Source organism: Euprymna scolopes, chromosome 45 (genome assembly GCF_053919585.1).
Source record: "Euprymna scolopes isolate OS-2025 chromosome 45, ASM5391958v1, whole genome shotgun sequence".
Lineage (NCBI taxonomy): Eukaryota > Metazoa > Mollusca > Cephalopoda > Sepiida > Sepiolidae > Euprymna > Euprymna scolopes.
The window spans coordinates 51,770,218-51,791,928 of record NC_136526.1 but is presented as its reverse complement, the minus strand read 5'-3'; the positions used below and the strand labels follow the sequence as shown (position 1 = coordinate 51,791,928).

At 32.7% G+C, this 21,711-nt stretch overlaps 1 long non-coding RNA gene across 1 annotated transcript; it reads left to right on the top strand.

Moving 5' to 3' along the window:
- The first annotated feature begins 1,227 nt into the window (after nucleotides 1–1,227).
- On the top strand, nucleotides 1,228–21,424 carry LOC145269089 (uncharacterized). The gene is made up of 4 exons (XR_013864948.1): nucleotides 1,228–1,563; nucleotides 16,198–16,226; nucleotides 16,493–16,596; nucleotides 21,361–21,424. It is a non-coding gene; the product is annotated as an uncharacterized LOC145269089 (long non-coding RNA).
- The last annotated feature ends 287 nt before the right edge of the window (nucleotides 21,425–21,711 follow it).

The window sequence follows — 21,711 nt, the reverse complement described above, 5'->3', positions numbered from 1 at the left end:
AAATTCCATTCTATCAAGTTAAAATGCCTAAGTTATTCTTTATAAATATTTTATTCTAATATACCTCTTTTACAGAACATTCCATTTAAACTTACAAAACACAACCATGAAATTGATTTAACAGTTTATTTTCCAACAACATATCGATGATGACAAGTTCTAGAGCATTGCCAAAGTATCCCAACTGGATGAAGTCAGCAGTCAACAACAGCGAAACATTACAAAAGAATTTAAAGATGGACCCAATGAGTTGATTACTGGAAGATGTACATTTGGAGGTGAATCCAAACTTACCAACTAATTTCGTGGCAGCACTTAAGGTCAAAGTGAAAACTGAATTTTAAAAACTATTGAAAGAAAAGTTAGAAGGCAATTAAACTAATAAATGAGTCAACACAGTGGATAAGCACATTAGCACTATTATTAGATAATAACATGGTTAAAATTTTAATTATTATCGATCTATCGGTCTATCTATCTATCTATCTATCTAGTGATATTGTTAAAACAGTTTATATTGGGAGTTATTTATTGTTTACAGAAAAAAGTGTTGTAATGGGTTTTAGCTGAGGATGTTTACATAAATTAGCTAGGTTAAATAAACAAAATGACCTGGAGTAGACATACGTGGAAAGGTCGCACGTTGAGAGACGTGTGCTTTTTAATGATGACGTAACGAAACTCAGGTCAAGAGGTCGGGTAGGTTAGAGAGAGTTTGAGTTTAGTCATGGAAGTGAACGGTGTGCTTAAAAAAAAAACCGGGAAGCGAGGCTGCAAAGAACAAGCATGTAGACCCGTAATGCAGACTTCATGTGATGACTATTTGAGACAGCTGAAATAAATTTATTTTTTAAAAATATAAAGTGTTGTTCTTTGCTTTCACAAAAAAAGGAACAACAGAGGTTTCAATTGGTTATGGTGTTGGTTATTTCATGTTTCATCACAGAGAACAACAATGAAGATAGAAAAACTCTTGATGAAAGAAAAGGTGCGAAAGATATATTATTCTTATAAAATTTTATTTTTTTATTTATTTGCTCCCATACGAAAGCAAATTAGACACAAGGTCGTTTTTAATGTGGTGTGGTTGGGGGGGGGGACGAGCTCCCTTAAAAGGGAGGGGGAGCACTCTAGCAGTTTCCAAATAAATAGTAATTTTCTCAGTATAAACGTTTCTCCTACATTGACTAAAGACAAATTACAGAACAGATACTACCCGGTCGGAAGTTTAAAAATATCTGTAACTTAATTGACTAACATTGTCACTTTTCTATGACGTAACATGACGTATTCAACAAACAATGGCTCGAGACATTTTATATACGCGATTGCCAATAATTTTTTTACAATAATTTATTTTTTATTTAATATAATGCAAAAAAAAAAAAAAAATACAAAAAAACTTGAAATCACAATAAATAAAAATAATTATTTTAATTTTCTGCGAACTTGCTGTTCCGTTGCAATCTTAAAATGTTGACTTCCACCCGTTCAAACGCATCTCGTTTGAATTAATTCATCTTATAACTGTTTTTCTGTTGAAAACAGATTGTCAAACAAAAAGTAAGTATTACTTGAATTTAATTGTTTTCAGATGTTCTTTTTTACTACTGGGTGGGGCGCGTACAAATCGTTATGTTTCACTTTTATTTTATAATCGTTTGCGAATACACACTTAAAATACATTGAGGCAATATTTATCTTGTATAATCGTTCTCCTTGTTAAAATTTCACGATAAAGTGCATCATGGTCTCATCTAAACTGATGGAAAATATGTGCTTTCATTTTTATCCTCATTTATATTTAAAGTGGTCATATTTTACGTATATTTAAAATATTAAAAGTGGGTTTGTATTACTGTACACATAGATTCGAAAAAATTGTCAAAAAACAAATATATAACAAATAAATATTATCAAAGGTAAGATAAGTTACTTTTCTACCTAACTGGATATATTTTTCGTGTTTTTATTCAATGTAACATGTTTATTCAGCTCGAAAAGCATACAGTGTTTACCGATGTAATGGAAAATTCAAAATGACGCCCGACACTCTCTTTAACACGGTAAGTTCAGGAAAAGATGTTATAAATAATAAACTAGACAAAATACTGTTAGAAATTCGCTCATGATATGTTACCGTGACATAAGTTGACATATATTCGGTGTTTTTAATAGTATTTTGTCTAGTTCATTATTTATAACACCTTTTCCCAAACTTACCATGTTAAAGAGAGTGTCGGGCGCCATTTTGAATTTTCCAATACATCGGTAAACACTGCATGTTTTTCGAGCTGAATAAGCATGTTACATCGAATAAAAACCAAAAAATTGTGTCCAGTTTGGTAGAAAAGTAACTTATCTTGCCTTTGATAATATTTATTTATTATATATTTGTTTTTTGACAACGTTTTCGAATCTATGTGTACAGTAATACAAACTCATATGTGATAATAAAAAATAATAAAAACAAAGCTTAAATCGCCCAAACTTTAAATTATTCTTTTAATTTTCTGCGAACTTGCTTTTCCAGTCGCCATCTTAAAATGTTGACTTCCACCTGTCAAACTCGTCTCGTTTTAATTAAATCATCTTATAATCGTCTCTTTGTTAAAAGCAAATTGCCAAACAAAAAGTAAGTATTACTTGAATTTAGTTGGTTTTAAATGTTCTTTTTTACTACAGGGACGCGTCCAACTTATTATGATTCCTCTTGTTTTACAGGCGTGTACTGTACAGACGTGAAAAAGTCTTTGAAGTTTGACTTTTGCCTTAAAAAGAACTTATTTTATATTAAAAAGTCCTTGAACATATAGAAATTGTTTGGAAAATTTCTTGAAAAGGTCTTTATATCCAATAATTTTTTGTTGAAATATTATTAAAAAAATAGAAATAATTACTAATTTTTATTTTTAAGTATTAATAAAATCACCATTAATATATTTTTTGCATATTAAAAATAAATTCGAAATACATTATTTTGAAATTGCATTGTATTGTTGCGGATAAAAGAGTCACGTCTATTTATCAAAAAAAAAAAAAACTACCTTGGGTAGCTTCGTGATAAAGATTCAGATCTATCTATTTTTGTTCCCATATATAATTTATTTGGGGAGAGGGCACAGAGTGGCGGCTGCCATAAATAAAATTAATCCCCCCTCTCTAAAAAAAAAAAAATACTCTCCTTGGGTGAATGGGACTCTCCAATGGGAAATCCCCCACCCCTGGAAATTTGTGATAATGAAAAATTAGGCTAGCTAAGCAAAAAAAAAAAAAAAAAAAAACTGAACTAGACGACAGTAATCTTGGTTGAAAATTTCATAGTCGTAAAAGAAGTTAATATTTGAAGTGACATAAAAAACATTTAAAACTACTTAAAACACGAAAAATGATGAAGGTCGGTTGCAAAGTAACTGTTATTGGCTATGGTAACATTTATTTGTTGTATATTTTGATCTTTCCCATTTTTTGGAATTGAGGTGAATTGTAAAACAAACCCAAAATTTTGCTTAGAAAACTTGAATTTTTTTCTGGATAAGGCCTTGAAAAAATTTGAAAATTCCTTGAAAATGGATATTAAAAATCTGTACGAACCTTGTTTTACTAAAGAAATGAGTCCATGCTCCATATAGACAAAATAGTAGGATGATAGAATTTGTTTGAATCGGTAGTTTTTTTTTGTTTGTTTGTTTTTCAAGAAATCTTTATTTTTGTGAGTGCATTCAAACTAGTTGTATATTGAAAACGTTGTAATTAATTTTTTTGATTACTCTAACATAATCTCTAATGGCCCAAAATACATAAACAAAAACAAAACAGTTTGCAGACCGTATGATTTAGTTAAAACATTTCAAAAATATTTAACATGTTACTAAATGTTTAAAAAAAATTCAATCTTTAAAGAAATATTTTTTAAAAATGTTTTGTGGAAAAGGATGGCAGGTACTGACAGATAAAATAAATCAACAGAAAGTGTCAAATAAATTAAGTTATAAACGCATGCATGGTTGAGCTTTTTAGAAAGCCATCACAGCTAGCAGACAATATTGGTTTAGCAAGAAACTTTTAAAAAAATGCCACTGCTTCCATGTTTCTTCTATTATTAATTTATTCTCCTGTCAAATGCACGGCTGCCCAAGAACTATTTGTAGGGACAAAATAAATGGCCGATCTCCGAAGTCAAAAGACATTTTTTACAGTTTTCTTCAATTAAACATTCATGAAAATTTAGGAATCCAAGCAATTTTAATGAAATTTTCTGCATTTATTAATTAACGATCACAGAATATAAAAAATGATTTTTAATCTTAGTAAAAATGTGGTATTTTAAAACGTTTATTAAAGTTATATTTTAAATATAAAAAAAAAGCTATTTACTCTTGTTTTTTTTGTGAAAATAAAGTAGATTTTATAAATTAATTAAAAACAATATTTCTCATATATTTTACAAAATAATGAAGTCCTGTAAAGCATGAAAAACATTCTACAGTTCATTGCTGAAATCTACTCAAAATACAAATGGCTTCTTCCATCTGTTCTTATATAGTCTTGAGGAACAATTAACTTACTGGTACTTTTTTTTACATGGAGGTCACCACTTATCAAGGCCCGGAAGCCACTTGGGGATAAGGGTTATTGTGTGTACAGTAATCAATGGGATAGTATCATAGTAATTGTTAGTATTGGAGATTTGATAAAGGGTCTTACTTAAGTTTTCATCAGGAATTTGTTTATGTTGGACTTGAAGACATCCAAGTGCATAGAGAACTCATCAGCATATCCTGTACAATGAATATATAACTCCTGAATACTTCTTGTATCAGAGGCAGATGATTCCAATTTGAAAACATGAGTAAATAACTCTCATTCCTATCCATCTGTGACAATAAGATGAATTGTTTTTATCATCATTGTGTGTGCCCGAGAGCTCATGCAATTTTCGATGCATTTATGATGACAAGTTTTTTGGTGCTCTTGTCCTGCGGCATAAGAATTCTTTTAATGGTGTGGGACTGCCTGGGTGTGTATATCATACCGTGTTGTACTCTACTTCTGTGATATGGTCAATTTCCTTTTCTTCTTCATTAGGCTCGCTGGACAATCTGACATTAATGTTTAGTCTGATATCCATATCATTGCTTAGTCAGGGGAACATTCCTGTGGTAGCTCAGCATCTATGGACAGATTTGAGGTTCCTGGAGTTGTGTAATGTTGACTATCCACATCTGGATATATTTTATCGAGAAACTTACAGTTACACAGCATCAGGAAATCACCCCCCTTCTTTTTTCAGACTTATTGATTTGACTTATGATCCGCACTACCTTTTCATCAGTGGGAATAGTTGCCATTCTTATTTGAAGTCTGAACAACGTCTCCAACTTGGGAGTTCTGATAGTGAATGACAATGCTAGTTGTGCAACAGTTTATTCTGTATATTAGTTTTGATCATTTCCAACTCCCTTTGTTCATCTATTTCTTGCCATTGTTTTCATGTTTGATATTTGTCCTGTTGTACAGAAAGATTCAACCATACATTTCTGCTGGAGAGATAAGAATATTGTGCTGGGTTAGTAATACCTAAGCATTATTCATGGCACTGCTGCTTGGAGAATAATAAGCAGATGAGCAAAGTTATCTTATGCTCTAGTTCTTCAAAAATTAGTTGTAATCCTTGGACTCAAGCAGAAATAATCCCTACAAATCATATTCAATTCGTCCTCACAGATGTTTTAGAAATAAGAAATACGATATGCCTGTGTTGCTGTCATCTGTCGTCAGTTCTGTCACTCTGTTCAGTTTGAATGTTTGGACACTCTGCTTTATCCTCTTCAGACTTGGTAGTGTTGATTGCCCTATGTCATCATGATCCGCATTATCTTTTTCATCAATGGGGATAGTTGCCATTGTTACTTGGGGTTTGAACAAAGTCTCCAACTTGGGAGTTCCTAGTGTGAACAACAATGCTAGTCGTGTAACAGTTCATCCTGCATATGATTGCGTCACTCTGTTCAGTTCAAACGTTTGGACACTGCTTAATTCGCTTCACTGTCATTTGATAAACAAGAAATACGATATGCCTGTGTTGCTGTAATTTGTCGTCAGTTCTGTCACTCTGTTCAGTTCAAATGTTTGGACACCTTACTAAATCCTCTTCACTATCATTTGAGGATGCACAAATGCTATGAATCTGTCAGCATTTTCTGTTTAATTACTTGTAAAATTGGCACAGGGATGCAACATTGTAGTAATGGGCCAACGTTGGAGTTTTGTTGAGAGTATGTTAATTATTAGATTGGAAAGTTTTTTAGAATCTTATTTGAAGGAAGAGACTAGTGGTAATTGCACCCATTTTGATGAGGCAACAACACTCCACACATACCTGAATTTGTAGAGATACAAGATACTGGGAAGTGTGAGTAATTTTATAGTATGGCAGAAGGGAACTACTGTCCTTGTGTCAGTCTAAGCAATTTATTTGTTCGACTTCATGTTCCCTGTGAATGTTCTGTTAAGGACTTTGAATGAAGAGTTTTCAGGTACAACGTTATTAGTCATAACAATCAGTAGATATGAGACTTTTTTTTATTTGTTATTGGAAAGAAGCTGAGTCTTATCTGCAATAAATGTAACCATCCATTTAGACCCCATTCCATTATAGACTACAGGTCATTGTCTTAGATTTAAGATATTTCTTGGATATGTGCAAATTCGTTTTTGTCATCAGCAAATATATCCATCTCAAACACAATCATATTCGGGAAATCGTTTATGAATATCAGGAATAAAAACTGGCCAAGCATCCAATACTGATTATTATCATGTTGTATAGATATGCCACTATTGAGAACAACCTTGCCTTTTTCTTCTGTCTAAGAAGGATCTGATTAAGTATCCATCTAGTAAAAATGTAGGGGAAGTCGGGGTAAGTTGAGCCAATTTTCCATTTTGGCTCTTCAGAACCCAAACGACTAATTATTTTTCAAAGATGAGTGTATTATTATAAAATTCTTTTATTTGGGAACATTTTGAAACAAGTTGCAGTTTTCTGCTAGTACACCTAAACCGACCATGTGCTTTACAAAAATGCATATCAAATGGCTCAACTTGCCCCGACCATGGGGCAAGTTGATCCAACCTTTGGGGTAAGTTGTGCCACACAGGGTTAAGTTGTGCCACGCAAAAATGTGTTGCAAATAAAGAAAGAACAAGCCCAAAATTGTTGCTGTGGTTATAAAAAAAATTATAATGAAGTAGAAATGTTAATTGCAGCGAATGAACCAGCGCAAAATTTGAAACATATATCTGAAAGTAAGTTAATGAAAGTGCCATTGTAACAAGTCACAGCTGAAAATGAGCTGGGTAGAACAACGGACAGAACTGCCAACACTATTTGGCTGTGGCAGCTTGTAAACAACATCTTCTGCATTGAAACCCGCTTTGTCGTTTGGGTTTGGAACAAACACAGGCTTGTCCGTTCCTACCTTCCCAGCAACTTTTTGAAGGAAAACACCTTCAAACAAAGTCCTCCCCGTTGAGAGTGTCAACCCGGGCAATATAGTTCACAGTTCGTGATTTGCCAGCACATTTGACAGCCACAAAGTCACCTTCGATTATTGGGCTATCCAGATCAATATCACCATCACTATCTGATGACACATCATCAAATTCAAAATCGTAATCATTAGTGTCACTTGAACATGGGGTTTTAGATCTCGGGGGACATGACTTTTTCCCACCAGCATTGAACAAACGCTGCTTTGTTTTTGTTAATAGGCTCCTCTTTCTATTTTCAGAAAGGGCTATCAGCTTCTGTCGTTCAGGGCTGTCAGTCAAAATCTTTGAGCTGCCCTTTTTGTGACCACCCCTTCTTGCCTTTCTTGGTGCTGCTTTCGGAAATGGCTGAATTACAGATGGTGAAATATATGGACGATGCATGACATCATGTGAGCTAGATGAAACACAAGACCCAGATGCGGATGGTTGCATAAGATCATCTTCTTGCTGTTTTTTTGGTCGGACATAATCACTGTGCATGGGTCCTGCATCTTCCACAGTAGAATTTGCCTCAAGGCTTTCTGCAGCCACATTTTGCTCACGGTCAGTTGGAAGAGAAGGGGAAAAGTCAATTTCACTAAAGATGTCCCGGTTAAATGGATGAATGCCCGAGGTTTGGAATCCAGCAGCAATGTTCAATGGTGTCATGTCAATCATCTGGGCATGGTTCAATAGAGCTGGGATTTCATATATTGTTACTGTTTTCCCTGGATTGGATCGTAGCCACCCATCCATGGCTCTGTTGTACGCTGCTTTGAAGGGTCCATACACTGACCGGTCGAGCAGCTGGAGACGATGGGAAGTGTATGATGGAATGGTCAGTAAGACAACGCCATGAGATCTTGCTGTGTTCACAACATTCAAAGAAATGTGTGTGTCATGGTTGTCGAGGATTAAGAGGATTTTCTTTTCTGATGAGCATCTGGTGTGCTTGATGATGTGATTTAAATATTCCACAAACACCTCTTCATTCATCCAGCCACTTCGTGTTGCCCTCCCTATGCACTGTGTTGGTCCACCTCTGATGAAGTGATCTCTGTAGTGGACTCTGGGAAAGATGAACAGAGGAGGCACGACTGATCCAATTGCACTCACAGTGTACACCACCGTTACCAATTCCCCGCGTTCAGCGGAGGTGATTGAACCAATTTGTTTCTTTCCCTTTTCTGTGTCAACGGCGCCAGGGTTTTGAATGGTGGTGCACCCAGTCTCATCAGTGTTGTAAATGTCACTTGGTGAGAACTTGTACTTGTCCATTATCTGACTCAAGTTGTTGAAAAATTTATCAACAACTGGGCGGTTGAAGGCTGTGGCACGCCTAAAAGATGTTGCGTCTGTCACTCTAATTGCTAGGTTCCGGTGCTTCTTGAAGCCTAACCACCAATCATGCCCTGCTTTTTTCTCACGATCCCAACTTGGTGGCAGATTGAGACAGTTTTTTTTAGCAAACTCATATGCCAGTGTGCGACATCTTCTCAATGACAAACCATGAAACATGTCTGACAATTGTTTCACGTGGTCAGCCAAATCCCTTTCCATTTCAGGACTAAAAACTAATTGCCGTAAGGAAACAGGTGTGTAAGCAGTCCCTGCTGGTTGACTGTCTTGTTTGTCCATGTACCGCTTCAGTGTCATTCGATTAATGTTAAAGTCCTTTGCAGCACTCCTCACACTCTGACCTCCAGTAACAGCGGCAGCAGCCCGTTCCATAACGTATGTAGGAGTTTGTCCATGATTTGTCTTTCACACGTAGTGGCGCATGTCTGGTGGGCTTTTTTTCTGTGAAACACAAAAAAGAAAAATGAAGTTAACACAATAAATCCGATAAGGATGTAGAATATTACTAGAGTGAACTAGTTGATTCAGTGGAGTTCCTGGCATAAGTCTGGAACATTGAACAATGAATGCCAGAACAGCTGGCATTTGTAGAGAGGCACCTGCCTCTCCTGGCATGTTTAGCCAATCAGGCGCCTCCAAATGGAATAACCCACCATGCCTGACTAATTGTAGGCTATTCCATAATGGTGGAGAGGGGAGGTAAGTGCATTCTTGATTCTACAATGATAATAATAATAATAATGTTAAAAATAATAATGGTAATAGTAATAATAAAAATAATTATTATTATTAGAATAACAAAGCGCCTGTACAGCATGCAAATTCCTATCCAAGCACGGCTTACACATCTTAAACATTTACCAGGTAATCTATAGATCTAATTCTTATACAAGTAGAGCATGTAACTTATACAACATGCATTTTGAATTCACTCTATAACAGGCCTACTGATGTGGTTGCACATTCATCTGTTTCTTGAAAACGTGTAAAAAGACATATGGGGCAAGTTGAGCCAGTGGCACAACTTACCCCATTAGCATTGGCTCAACTTACCCCAGTCTGACCTCATTGAATTGTCTGTTCAAATGCATGCATCTCATGTGTGGTGAATGTAAAAATCTTTACAGGTATGAAGGCAAGTAATTGAACAAACAACTACCACATATTATATCTAATCAAACTATTACTACACACAAGAAACATGAACTCACCTCTGTAACGCTTTATTTTACTTTTTTGGCACGAAATCTGATTTTCTTTTACTGTATCAACCTCCGATATTGGTTCAGCAAAACAAAATGGTGGAAGTTAAAGTCACGTGATCAGTTTATAGATTGCATACAAACTTGGATTGGCTTAGTAAATTGTAGTTAAAAGGGGGTGGCTCAACTTACCCCTATGCTCAACTTACCCCGACTTCCCCTACAGTTTAATTTTAATGAGAAGACCTTCATGCTAGACTCTCAAAGGTTTTTGCTATATCAAGGAATATCACTAGTTTCTCCTGTGCATGGTATATGCGTTCAGCGATGACAGTTAAGATATCCGCAGTAGAACAAATTTGCCTAAATCCATACATTTTGTCAGAATGATGTTTAGCATTTACAAACGACTGTTAATCTGTTCCTTTTATTGTGATTTATTCCCCCTGATTCACCCCTAAGGATTATTTATTTACTTGAAAACTAGTGTTAATCTGGCTCTAGTGTTGTGAGTTGAACTTGATTTTTTTCAATGCTGAATGTATCCACTATTATTTGACGAATGCTATGCATTCGCTATCAAATACTTGTAATATCCCAACCTTTAAGCTTTTGCCTTTGCATAATAATAGAACGTCTACCTGCAGTGGCAATTCATATTGAACAACCTCTTTTAGTTGTTCAAGCAGATATTTAACAAACCACAAAAAAGATATTGTCAGATTCAGCGTTTTCAAACTACAATTACTTTTATTCCCTTTAACAAGAATACACAACATATTTTTTTTTTGTTTTTGACATTGATTCAGTAGAATAAACTCAGAAATAATGCCATTGTTAGTATGTTCCTTATATTTCCCCTGCCAAGTACATAGCTGCTCATTCGCTCATTTGAAAAGCCTTGTAACCCTGGCCCTGTTACTGTAACTTTATTTTATTGACAAGACCATATATATATATATATATATATACACCTTTTTTTTATTTTAATAATTTTATTACTCTACCCAGCACATTGTCACACTTGGAAACCACTGTTATCATTCCACTTCATTTCAGTTTAACAATTTATCTCCAGTTTCCATTCAAGCTGCTAACTCACAATATTCCGCAAGACAACCACCTCCAACGATCACAATTTACTCTTATACGATTTTCCTTTCTAAAAGCAGAACAATTTCTCTGATATTCATTTGTGAACCTGATTTTCAGTTATTTAATTTTGCTTCATAACCTGATGCAAATTACTTGTTGGTGGGAAAATAACTTAATTTAGATGTTGAAATATGAATTCAGTTTCATATAAATTAAACAGTAACTTCATAATGATGGCGAGAAAAGAATAATGGATGGCCCTCGTCTTGGGGAGGCTTCATGTTTTGACAAGCTTCTGGGTTTGACCTTTACTCCTGATCTGAAATGGAACACGTACATCAAGTCTGTTGCCAAGGTCGCTGGAAAGATGGTGGGATCCTTCTACCGCTCCAGAAGATATCTCACTACTGATGCAATTCTCTATCTGTATAAAAGCCAAGTACGTCCAAGGATTGAGTACTGCTGCCACATCTGGGCAGGAGCTGCTAAAAACAGCCTATCCTGCCTTGACAGAGTACAAAATAGACTCCGTGGTTTAGTGGGGTATGCCCTTTTCTTTTTCCTGCAACCTCTCTCCCAGAGAAGAGATGTTGAGAGCCTCTTTGTTTTATCGTTATTTCCATGGCAAGTGCTCGTCTGAGCTCCAATCCCTCGTCCCCCCTCACCAATCTTTCACGAGAAACACTCGTCTGGCTGAAACTAATGTCAATAATTTTCCCCACTCTTTATCTGTGCCTAAATCCAAACGTAGATTCCATGAGCAAAGCTTCTTTCTTAGAACTGCACGCTTGCCTGTTTCCCACCTGACTACAACTTGAACGTCTTCAAGTCCAACATAAACCCCTGACAAACTGCCCCCATAAGTAAAACACTCTATCAAACCCCCCAATACTAATGATTACTACAATACTATCTCATTGATTACTGTACAGGCAATAACTCTTATCCCTGAGTGGCCTTTGGGCCTTGATAAGTGATGACCCCCATGTAAAAAAAAAACTAAAAAAGGAAAGTAAAACCGATTGTCATTTTTCATTTAGGTTTAGTTTTCTTTTGTTCTGTAAAAGTTTGAAAAGTTGTAGTTTGGCCCGGTTTATGTTCATTAAATTTTGCCGCATCACATCACTTATCTTTTTCCTCTCTATAAATCATGTCACATCTCTTGTGTCTTTTAATTTTCTCACACTGTTAGCAGAGCGAGTAAATCCTTTGTTTCTTTGACGTGAGATTTTTTGTATCGTTACTGCCACCCTCTGATCTTATAATCACATGGAACAAGGTGTTTTTTGTGCTGTGTTTTTCTTTGCAGCAGTAAAGTTACTGGGTTTTCATTCAAAGTTTCATCAGAAGAGGCATCACCTGCATTCCTGCTGGAAGCCTGTTCATCTAGCTTGCCCAATTGTCAAAAATCGTGTACTCAAATTCTCTGAATACATGTTGGAACATGTCGTCAGGCCTGGTCTTATTATGGGCAGCTGATCTTTGACATGGTGTGGTATCCTGTTGACCAATATTGTCTGTGTGCTGGTAATTCTGATCACACATTCCACTCCATACTTTATGTCCAGTGGAGCTTTTACCCACACTTAGTCATCTGTTTAGAAGAGAACCGTCTGTTGATTGTGTACAGTGCTGGTGTTCCATTGATACCTTTCAACTGTATGTGGTACCAATTGTTAGCAGAGAACACATCACCCTTTGGCAGGTGTACTGCTTTTAGTATAGCACACCATTTTCTCGCTGTAATCCTTTTTACTATTTTGTGACATCGCTTGATAAAGCCATTACCAGAGGGGCCATATGCACAAAAGAATCAAGGGCAGATTCACCTATCTAGGAAAGTTTCGAACGTTGCTCCAAATGCAGTGTCATTGTCTGTCAGAATCTCCATTGACAGCCTTTCATAGTTTAATTACACTTCTTGCGTCTTATCAAAGAATATTTTGCTATATAGCAAAAAAATGAGGTTACATTCAATTAATGTAAAAAATGGTCACCTTTAAAATAAGTAGTATTCACTGCTTTTGTTTTTTTAATATTTAAAAACGATTTGACCAGTGCATGGCTAATCAAGAAAGTAACTCATCACATTCTCTGGCGGTTTTCACAGCTGCCTAAGAATTAGGTCAATATGTTTCTTAAAGTAGAGTGGTATTTTTACACCAATATAACCACTTTGTTGGTGGAGAATATTAATCTTGTTATTCCCGACTGAGCCTATGAATGAAGTGCATGCAGGTTGTGCAGGCTCAGTTTTCTTCTTAATTGCATTAAAGTTCCTCTGAGGTGTTTTTGGTAGAATTGACTGAGGATAAATCCATTGATAGCACTATACTTTTTACTATACTGACGCAATTTTGTATTTGAAAACACTTCTCAAGAAATTGACTACATAAAAAGACCCCTATACCGTATTATATGACCCAAATAAGGTCGATATGCGAGTTAAAAAAATCAAGCAATAAACCAACCAACAACTACATTAGCAAATTCATACTTTTGAAAACAATCGAAATGCTGGTTCAACAAACCAATCAATCAACCAAGCAATCAACGGCATTAGCACTTTGTTATATTGTTATTGAATATAATAGTGTAGTTCTTGCAGGATTGTGACATGCTAATTAAATTAACCCAGAATTAAATAGTATATGCTAAGGAATCAGTAAGCCACCTAGTAAGATCAACCCTACTTTCAGTGGTGTAAAACTTGGGTGGAATAGCATCTAAGAATATTTAAAAGATCTCTAATGTGTACATCCCAAGAAGAAGATTGAACTGAAGAATCCATTTTACAAACATAGTGAGACTTAACCTTATACGATCATTAGCAGGTGAAGTGATTGGAATGAATACTTGAATGAACTATCCAATAAACCAGAGAACATTTCCAACATGGAAGCGATATCTCATGTAAAGGACTGGATAATCTTTGCCTTGAACTGAACAGCAGCATAGTTTGGAAGAAAAGACAGAAACCCTTGCAGTTAAAGCCTAGCAAGAACAAGCAATGCTGTTGTGTAAATACTTCACCATTCATTAAATGCTCAGTTAATGTCGTGATGGATCAACTTGTAATGACCAAGAATTTATTGATTGTAAATTACAAATGTCAAAATTATTGTTTTTTTTTTATTTTTATAATGTCAGTTTATTTCCATAGTATATTCTTTCTTTCATATGTAAACTAAGCATTATATTTTCTAATCATAATAATGTGATTACCTATAATAAAAATATAATTTCACAAAGATTTGTCTAAGCCTTTCAGTAACATTTCATTATATTTTGATTAATGACTTTCTTTGTTAACTGTCATTTCTGATTGCAAAACAATTTACTTTATGAACACATACAGTGCCACACAAAAGTATTGGATACATTACATTTTTCTTCATAACTTTAAATAGGGTTCAGGATTTTACCTAAAATTTGGTTAATATATTCCTATTTCTATTCTAAATTATATTTGGAGTAGTAATTACAAAATCAAAGTTTAGAAAGTTTATATTTAAGGAAAAATGTGAATTAATAAACGAAAAAATATTGGATACATTTTTTAAAAATTCTTTTTCTGAAATAATTTAAATGACTTTTGCTTAGCATGTTGGATTAATACAAACGAGTTATCACTGACCAATCAGAGAGCTTTATATTAAAATAATTTTATAAAATTCTTCCAGTTTGGGTGCACTCCTTCAAAGTCAATCAGTTCATTTATAAAAATGCCTAAAACGAAAGAGTTTTCAATAGACGTTTTTCAAAAAATCATTGATAAGCACAAGGAAGGAAAGGGGTATCGAATAATATCAAGGGAACTTACTCTACCACTTAGTACAATTGGAAACGTTATTAGAAAGTTTAAAAACCCTGGTGAAGCTTTTGCAAATCTTCCAGGATGTGGTCGGCCAAGGAAATTAAAGAGAAAAAAATCAAGGTGGGTAAGCAGAAAGGTACAAAATAACCCTTTTCTTACTCGTGGTAAAATTCAAGCCGACCTCAGAGAAGCTGGGATTAATGTGAACAAGGATACAATCAGTAGAGTTCTAAATGGTGCAGGTTTTGTATTAAGATCCCCAAGAAAAGTTCCATTATTGAAGCTTTAACATGTCAGATCATGTTTGAATTATGTTAAAACATATGGGCAACAACCCCAAGAATTTTCGAACAAGGTAATCTGGTCAGACAAAATGAAAATCGAAATCTTTGGAAGAAACACAGCAACACATGTATGGCGTAAAAATGGCACCGCCTATAACAAAAAGAATACAATTCCTATCGTAAAGTTTGGCGGTGTTTCTATTATAGTATAGGGGTATTTTTCATCCAAAGGTACTGGTGAACCAGAAATCGTCAGTGGTAGAAAAAATGGACGTATTTACAGGGAGATTATTGAGAAAAACCTCCAGAAATCTGCTGATTTGTTGGGACATAATAACGATTTCGGGTTTCGGCAGGACAATGATCCCAATCATACTACCAAACTAATCAAAGAATGGCTTAGAAATAAAGGAATTGACGTTCTTATTTGGCCCAGAGTCTCCAGACCTCAACCCAATTGAAAATTTGTGGAAAATATTGAAGATCAATGTTCACAAGTGGAATCTGCAACATATTCAACAACTAGAACAGTTCTGCAAAGAAGAATGGCGTAAAATACCTGCATATCTTTGCAAAAAAAACATGTGTGCAACTATAGAGAGCGATTGGAAGATGTTGAACGCAATAAAGGCTATGCAATCGAATATTAAATCAATGTATCCAATACTTTTGTGTTAGTTCATTTATATTTGTTCTTTAATATAAAACTTTTGTAATTACTACCTTAAATATTAGTTAGAATAGTAATAAGAATATACTGACTAAATTTTAGGTAAAATCCTGAACCCTAATTAAAGTTATGAAGAAAAATGTAATGTATCCAATACTTTTGTGTGGCACTGTAAATCATTTTGCTGTATTTTTCTTTCTTTATTAAATATCAACTTGATTTCTTTTTTCTCAGGTAAATCACAAGAATATATATAAAAAAAGGTAAGTATAATCTCCATGTATCTGCTTATTGTTATATTTTAAAAACATTCGGTAGTTTTAACTTTAATTATTAATTATTGATTTTTTATTGTATTATTTTACCTTTAAATTTATGATATAAAATTCTTGTATAAAACGTGAGATATGTTGTTCGTGTTTTTAAAGATATTAAAAAAATACAATTTTTTAATACATTTTTCATAAAGAAAAATGAGAATGCCTCACGTTTTTTATTATGTAAAACCAAAATTATTTTACTTTTACAGATTCATAACAGAAGTCTTAACTACAGATATCTATAGTTAAAATCCTCAAACATCTTCGAGACATTTAAAGAGAACATACAGTTCAAATATGTTTTTAATAACATGTAAGTATTCTTATTTGTAAAACTTTAGTGTCCATAATTTATTTAATAATTATTTTGACTGTGAGATTATTTTTTGAATTGCAGATTTTTATAAGGTCAAATAATTTGTAATGCAACAACCTTTTAAGATGTTCCCCCAGAGATTAATAATATCTGTAGTATTTTATAAGAAGATGAAATTCTAAAGTTTTAATATATTAATTTAAAAAAAATGATCTTAAATGTCTTTGAAATAATTTTTAATATTATTGTCACTTTGCACTGAATTTTACTATTTTATTAATTATGTCATGGGTGTTTTCAAAACATGTTATGCAAACAATAGAAGAGGGACAGTTTGTTAACAGAAAATATTTTAAAACGTTTATAGTCTTAATAAAACTTCAAAAATGAAACCTTGAAAGACAAACTGATAAATCAAAAAGGGGATATTTGTGAATAACATGTCTAAAAACAACCAAAGCAATTTATGACAAAATAATATTCACACTTGTTTTATCAAAAACAAAAAAAAACATATGAGCTTATTTTTTCTTAAAAATAAAATATAAAACTAAACTATTATAATGATGTTATTTGCTTTAAGAAAAGAACACACATTTACATTGTCATGTTGAAATGAGACAAAACAGTTTCGAATTCAAGATTATATCTGACATTTAACGATTACATTTTTATTAAGGTAATGCGTTTTCAATATATGACTTTTAAATATGAACACATTAATTTGCATATAAGCAGAAGAAAGACGAAATGGGAGGACAGTGAGTGGAATGTTTGGCATTTATGAAAATGTTGAAGTTCAAAGTTTATTGCAAATTATGACGTCAGTAAAAAATGAGTGTTGCCAATTTTTAATTAAATTACACGCTAAGTTGATGGGAAAATAAAGTTATTGTAATGTTGGGATCACATCAAGTGTTCACCACAATAATAAAGGAGACGATTAAGTTAGGTCATGTTTTAGAGAATTGTTAATCATGATTCAAGTCAATATTTTTAGAGATTAAGTTTTAGGGTTTTAGAGAATTGTCAATTACGATTATGGAGGCGAACTTAGTAAGAATTGGAGGCATTTTCAAGGGCTTTGGATATATTACTCCCTACTGGCTTCATCTGACAATGAATATATAGCTCCTCTACTTATTGTTTGCAGAAACTTTGGCAAAGTCTATTTACTATTCTCTTATGCACTGCTTGTCTCTTTAAGCATATGCTTGGATATGATCAATCCAGTTATTCTATTGACAATGTGCTTGCTGTTTGCATAGTATACTACTATATACTCATATAGGAAGCCGTGAGAGATTATCCATTCAGTTATTGTATTGAGAAGTTGGTGGTTATTTGCATAGTATGCCACTAGATACTTGCAGAAGCATGATGTTCATTACAAAAGTCTGCAATTTCATCTTTGTATGAAATAGTACAGATATTATTAATCTCTGAGGGGAACATCCATAATATGAAATAATGAAATATATTATGGCACACGAAATATTGTTTTTGAATACTGATATAACTGCTACATAGATTTGAGACATCTTCACTATTTCTTCAAAAAAAATTTTTTTATTCTTTTTTTGGTGAAAGTAAATCTATCAAATAATGGATATGTGAATAGGATGAATGATTTTGAGTTGGTAATTTTATCAACAATTTTTTAATGCTTTAATTTCTTAGAATCTTCACACGTTTATTGTTGAAGTAAAAGTACTGGAAAAGTATTGTTTTATTCATTACTTGCATTGCAAAACGTTTGTTAGAATATTCATTAGAACATGTTGCTGACAAAACATTCATTAGAATGTGTAACGAACAAAACTTGATTATTATAACTCTTTTATGAAGACCATCAATAAAGTATAAATTTTGATATATGTTGAAATAGTCACTGCTAGAACTGTACATATCAACAAGATATAAGAGCTATTAGTTCACAAAACAGCCAATTTTTCTTTACTCGTCTGAAAATCAGCCATTAGAATTGTTCAGTTTATATTGGTTTCCTTTATTCTAAAACTGCTTCTGACTGAAATTTGACCTCCCTATACTCTATCAGGAGTTTTCATTGCAAGTATTCTCATCGAGTTATTAAATTCAAGTAGAACTTTAACCATTATTATGTTATTATAGTTACCATAGCCAATTTACATGTCAAAATCGACCCTATGTCAATTACATAAGTAGGATTGGCTCTACTCCTTACAATTGGTTAGCGTATGTCAGCAACACTAGTCTATGCTATCAATTTGAAGTTACAATTGTGTGTCATAATGTCACAGAGATGACTTATAATGTTCATAAGTACAACACTTACAACGTTGATTTATTCTTTCGTTCAAATATTATCGCTTTCATGTCTTTATTCAACTATCGTTTCTTCTAAAACTTTTTTTCAAACAGGATGGAAGAGCTATTAGTTCACAAAACAGCCAATTTTCCTTTAATCATCTGAAAATCAGCCATCAGAATTGTTCAGTTTCTATTGGTTTCCTTTATTCTAAAACCGCTTCTGAATGAAATTTGACTTCCCTATAGTCTATCAGTTTTCATTGCAACTATTTTCATCAAGTTATTAAATTAAAGTAGAACTTTAACTATTATTTTGTTATTATACTCAGCATAGCTATTTTACATGTCACAATCGACCCTATGTCAATTACATATGTAGGGTTGGCTCTACTCCTTACAATTGGTAAGTGTGTGTCAACAACACTAGTCTATAGTATCAATTTGAAGTTACAATTGTGTGTCATAATGTCACAGAGATGACTTATAATATTCATAAGTACAACACTTACAACTTTGATTTATTCTTTCGTTCAAATATAATCGCTTTCAGGTCTTTATTCCACTATCTTCTAAAACTTTGTTTCAAGCAGCATTACTTTCCGGTTTTCTGAAAAAAATTATTTATTTCAAAACTGTATTCAAACTAAGCCTCTCCACAAAACTTCTCGTTTTTATTATAGTTGCCATAGCTGTGATACATGACACAATTTACCTTATGTCAATTAAATCCGGGTGATAGTTCTGCCATTTAAAATTTGTTGCATTGTAGATTTTATATACTCATAATAAAATTGACTTACCAGTATTGGAAATAACTTATTTTCAATAACACTAAATTGATGTTTAAAGCATCATCACTTGCTTCATCAGTTGTTAAATTATATAAAAAGCCAGAACATAAATGATAATCAGTAGTCGCATTAAATCTTAATATTTCCTTACGAAAAAAAATAATTTCTAATAAAAAATTAAATTCTTTCAATGATGGTGCCTTTATATAAATATCTTAAAAAATCTGAATGCCGTTTTGTATTTTAGCTTGCAGATGCGAAAGTTGTTTTAACACCTTAAGTATTTCTATCTTCCCATGACAAAATTTTATTATATTTACATTTTTAATCTTCCACTTGTTTTGTGAACAAGCATACAACTGTTATGTTCTTCGATAATAAAAATTTGTTTTTATTGTTTCATTAAAAACATTTTTATTTTTTGATGTAAATGAATATCATATTTGGTACAATTAAATATATGAAATGATGAAATATATTCTTACATATGAAATATTGTTTTTTGAATAATGATACAACTGAAATTTTAATTTCGGACGTCTTCAGTCTTTTTTTAAAATTATTTTTATTCTTTTTTGGTGAAAGTAAATCTATGAAATAATGAATATCTGAATATGATGAATGATTTTGAGTTGGTAATTTTATCAACAATTTTTGTGATTTTAATGTTTCAATTTCTAAGAGTCCCCAAACATTTCTACTTGAATTAAAAGACAAGAGTTGCCAGATTTATTACTTGCATTAAAAACATTGGTTAAAAACAAAACAGAATTTTTATAACTGTTTTATGAAGATCATCAAGAAAGTATTGATACTTCACAAAAATTTTTCCGAAGAATTTCTTTCTTTTGTAAACTATAAAAATGTGTGAATTTATATTAGAAAACAAACTTGGAAAAAATTGGAACTTATTAATGAAGGTTTTGTGAATATTTATTTCAGAATCATCTTTGAAAATAATTTAAATGCACAGGGCTCTACATTGACAGTGAAATAGTCGCATTTGTGAGTGAGTTTTTTAAAGTGGCGATGAGAAATAATGAAATGCTTATCTTTTGGCGATTGTATTTCTTTCACTGACAATCTACCAAAGCTCATAACTGAATAAAAAATATCTTTTCAACATTTTTTTATAAAACGAACAAAGTTAAATTATTTAAAAAAATAAAAGTTTAATAGAACAATATACACTTTTTTCTTTTTAACAAAGGCTGTTTTAAAAATATCTGAAGAAATTATAATGTTTATACCTTCAAGTATCAACATAAAATTTGTTGTATATTTAGAATTACATTATTAAAAAAAAACACACACACAGGAAAATCTTTATGTACATGCTCGTCACAGAACGAAGATGTCATATTCTAAAAATCATGTGGGTTTGGCTAGTAACTTTTCTGTTTGGCTAGTAAACGAAAATATTTAGTTGTCAAAAGTCAACAAAGATAAGTTTGTCTGTAGAGCCCTGATGCATAAGCATACCACCAAATATTATTATATTTTTAATTGAATTAAAATTTTGACGACTTCTTAAATAATTGTACATGATTACTTTAAGGTTGCCGTTAGATGCATTAAATGCAGAATTAATCAGTTAATAAAAATTTCTTATTGATCAATTAAGTAACATATGCAGCTTACCGTATATTGCATATCTCTTCTTTTTTTAATTTTGCAGAATATGGTGCACCCAATATGATGAAAGGCAAATGCAGATTACATTAAACCAGAAAAACAAGAAATCGAATTTTATGATAATATAGTGAAAAAAAATCAGAAAATGATCATTTTTACTTAAACAACACTTGTAACATTATTAAAACAACATTTTAGCAAAACGAAATTGTTTCTCTACTGTTTCTGTTTTCAGCAACACTAAAACAATATAGTTCAACACAATAAAACAATATAGTTCAACACAATAAAACAATATAGTTCAACACAATAAAACAAATAAATAATTCAATACACTAAAACAATATAGTTCAACACACTAAAACAATATAGTTCAACACACTAAAACAATATA